This window comes from Leptodactylus fuscus, chromosome 5 (assembly GCF_031893055.1).
Source record: "Leptodactylus fuscus isolate aLepFus1 chromosome 5, aLepFus1.hap2, whole genome shotgun sequence".
Lineage (NCBI taxonomy): Eukaryota > Metazoa > Chordata > Amphibia > Anura > Leptodactylidae > Leptodactylus > Leptodactylus fuscus.
This window is the reverse complement of record NC_134269.1, coordinates 77,724,098-77,728,269: the sequence shown is the minus strand read 5'-3', so window position 1 is coordinate 77,728,269 and position 4,172 is coordinate 77,724,098. Positions and strand designations below refer to the sequence as shown.

Below are 4,172 nucleotides of genomic sequence, written 5' to 3'. Positions count from 1 at the left end.
GCTCCAAGCCAGGCTGGCGCTACCACTTACTAGCTTGACCTGATATGTTGAAAACTGAACTCAGAGATATGCACTGATACAACTGTAGGGGGAAATCCTGTGCTCAGAAAATGTTGCATATACAAAGTTGTCCAATTGGTGACACTATTTATCCTGTTATTACAGTGATCACCAAGAAAGAAAAAAGGTCTTGAAGCAGGACCCTTTATCATTTGTGTTGTTAAAAGTGTGCATGGTAAGTGATATGACATGCCAAATTTCTTTGTTAAAAAAGCAAGTAAGAAACAAGGAAAAGTAATACCTAAGACTAACATCCTCCATTATCAGAACCACCCACGCTCATGTACAAGACTTCTCCCGAGTTGCCCCACTTCTCTGGAATGCTCTACCCTGGACAATCAGATTAACTCCCAATTTCTATAGCTTCAAGTGCAAACTAAAGACACATCTTTTCAGACAGGACTATCACAATTCTCAATGTAAATCCTTTCGTACCGTAATTAGAATCCCTAAAATGAACCCTCCTCTGTTCCCGCTCCCACATTACCCCACGTGATATGATGCCGTTTCAGGATAACTTTATATGTCCAGGCACAATCTGCTTGTTAAAGGATATGACTGATGACAGCTCATACAGTTTAATGTTTGCGTAATGACCTCTATTACAAGGTTGTCTGACCACTGTATAAGCAATGCTAGCTCTGATGCCGCCCCTGCTACCTCTTGTGTCACCCCCTCTAACTCATAGATTGTAAGCTCTTGCAAGCAGGGCCCTCAGTCCCATTGTGTGAATTGACTATTTCTTTGTAATGTATCTTTTTGTCTGTACTTGAACCCTACAAATTATACAGTGCTCCGGAAGATGTTGGCACTATATAAATAAAATGTATTATTATTATTAGTCAGTGGGTATATATGTATTACCCAACAGTCTTGTGTTGTGTTGGTAATACAGTGTACATATGACTGGACCTTAGAGCTTCATGCACACAATTGTAGTTTGTTGCCATCTATAATCCACAATTACAGGTTTGTCATCGCAGATAATATACAGACTCTATCAGCTTATGGAGACCTCACTCTTCAAAAAAGAATGCAAAAGGCAGCGCTCACCCAAAGACAAACTTTATTAGGCACAACGCGTTTCGGGCTCCTCAGGCCCTTTATCAAGTGCAACAGATTTCAGTCCGTTCTGTGGAAGGCAGGGAGGCTTGGCCGGAAGCAGTGGTCCTATACTCAGCAGGAGGGCTTGCTGGGATCAGCAGTTCCACGGCTCCTTTAGACCAGGTGGATAGCAAAGTCTTAGTAGCAGGAGGACTTGCTGGGGTCAGTAGTTCCACGGCTCCTGTGGACCGGGTGGATAGCAAGTCTTAGGTAGCAGGAGGACTTGCTGGGGGTAGTGATTCTAGGTAGCAATCAACTTGCAGGTAATTCACCAACTTGGAACAGTCAGTTTGAGCTTGAGGTCCTTGCAGAAGACAGGCTTCTGAAAACAATACTCAGGCCAGGAGGAACCCGGGGCCGCAAGGTGCGTTCGAAGTGTCGATGATCAATGTGTCCTGCAATTCACACTAATTCTCGCAGCTAGCTGCGTTCTTCATCGACGCGCGAGCCGAGTGATCCACCGCTAAGAGTCGCGTCTACTGCAGTGATAAACTTGAAGACTACTCTGTTCACCATAAACATGAATCCCTGATGGATAGCATTTGCCTTTAAGATTAACTGAATAGGTCCCTAGAAAACAGAATCTTGAAAATTGCTACTAAATGTATAAGCCTTCTAACATCTTAGAAAAGTAGAAGGACATTGAAGAAACAATGCCAATATAAAGTAGACATATGGTGAATGTTAATTATTAAACATTTTGTAGGATATGACTATCTGTGTTTTTACCATAATAACAGAAGCTTTAAAAATTGACAATTTTATGAAATTTTTAGTTAATTGTAATTTTTTTAGCAAAGAAACACAAAGTATAATGGTCAAAATTTACCACCAACATAGAATACCATCTGTCATGAAAAAACAATCTTGGAACCACCTGGATAGATAAATGCATAATGAAACTACTTGCACATCAAGTAAAATATGTCAGATTTGAAAAATGGAGTCTGAGCATTAAGACCCAAACTTCCCTGAGTGCTTAAGGGGTTAAATTACTCAGTGGTAGGGCATATTACAACTGTATGACATAACATTATGTGTATTGGGGTCCTACCTAGGATTCCTTTGGCATTTCTCCTGTACATCGGTGCTAGCAGCCATTCGCTGTACTCGAAAATGCAATACAACTACCTCCAAGGTAAAGGGAATCTATCTCCAAAGAACCCCTACCCCCTCCAAAAACCATTCTAGTGGCTGTATGAGTGAGAAGACTTAAGATTTGCCATTTTTGTCTCGGTACTCGTTGGTATTCTCCCATAGCTGAATGCTAATACAGATCTGGCAGTCCTGAACTCGATAGTGTAATGGACAGGACTCTTAAGTGCTTCAGATCACTGACCCTTTGGGGGCTGACTTCAGGGGAAGGCTACTGAGTACCAAAAAGAAAGCCGCACATTAGGAATCAGCATTTTTTCAACTATCCAGCCATTACAGCATTTTGTAGGGTATGGCAAATTCATATTATTAGGGCCATGTTGTTCCCTGCATAGTGGGTGACCAGGAGAGTCAATATACAGGCATCAGTAAAAGAGTCAAAGAGCTTTGTAGTGTTTCCATTCTTAGGATCCTTGGAGCTGAGACACTCAGAACACCATCAGACAGTAAGTGATGGCATTTCCTAGCAGCATGATATCACTTACTTTAGTGGAAAAGCCTCTGTAGGTTCAGTATGCTAGACAGGAGGGTGTAAGTGGAAAATTGTGGGGAAAAAATCAGCATTGAACTGAGCTGAAAACTTCCTATACAAAAAAAAATGTTGTTTCAATCATAGCAAAATTCTGTGCACGAATGTTGTACATTGACCCATGTACCAATATTAAAAAATCCAGTAACGTTTCCCATCAAGGTTTCAGAACAATTTGCTACAGTTCATGTTCCCTTTTACTACACTATGAAAAAGGCTTGTATTATTTTATGACATAAAAATGTGATTAATACAGTAAAGATACACGTTTCTAGCTTCAAGATTAATCCTAGATAGTGTTAAATGTGTCTCTACATTTTCTACAGGAACTCCTTATTATGAATATACTGGAGTTCTACATATGTACTATAATAGTTGGACTTTTTTGCCAAGAAATTGCATAAATTGAATTTATGGTTAACAGATTTAAGGAGGTTCCCAAAATAAGGCTGTACAGTGTGATCTAATACTTACATACATATTCCATATTGTTATAGTTATAATATATATATAACATTACATATATACACTCACCGGCCACTTTATTAGGTACACCATGCTAGTAACGGGTTGGACCCCCTTTTGCCTTCAGAACTGCCTCAATTCTTCGTGGCATAGATTCAACAAGGTGCTGGAAGCATTCCTCAGAGATTTTGGTCCATATTGACATGATGGCATCACACAGTTGCCGCAGATTTGTCGGCTGCACATCCATGATGCGAATCTCCCGTTCCACCACATCCCAAAGATGCTCTATTGGATTGAGATCTGGTGATTGTGGAGGCCATTGGAGTACAGTGAACTCATTGTCATCTTCAAGAAACCAGTCTGAGATGATTCCAGCTTTATGACATGGCGCATTATCCTGCTGAAAGTAGCCATCAGATGTTGGGTACATTGTGGTCATAAAGGGATGGACATGGTCAGCAACAATACTCAGGTAGGCTTTGGCGTTGCAACGATGCTCAATTGGTACCAAGGGGCCCAAAGAGTGCCAAGAAAATATTCCCCACACCATGACACCACCACCACCAGCCTGAACCGTTGATACAAGGCAGGATGGATCCATGCTTTCATGTTGTTGATGCCAAATTCTGACCCTACCATCCGAATGTCGCAGCAGAAATCGAGACTCATCAGACCAGGCAATGTTTTTCCAATCTTCAATTGTCCAATTTTGATGAGCTTGTGCAAATTGTAGCCTCAGTTTCCTGTTCTTAGCTGAAAGGAGTGGCACCCGGTGTGGTCTTCTGCTGCTGTAGCCCATCTGCCTCAAAGTTCGACGTACTGTGCGTTCAGAGATGCTCTTCTGGCTACCTTGGTT

The 4,172-nt window shown here is 41.3% G+C and overlaps 1 pseudogene; it reads right to left on the bottom strand.

Moving 5' to 3' along the window:
* Positions 1 to 1,493: 1,493 nt before the first annotated feature.
* Positions 1,494 to 1,636, bottom strand: LOC142205484 (5.8S ribosomal RNA; annotated as a pseudogene).
* Between the last annotated feature and the right edge of the window lie 2,536 nt (positions 1,637 to 4,172).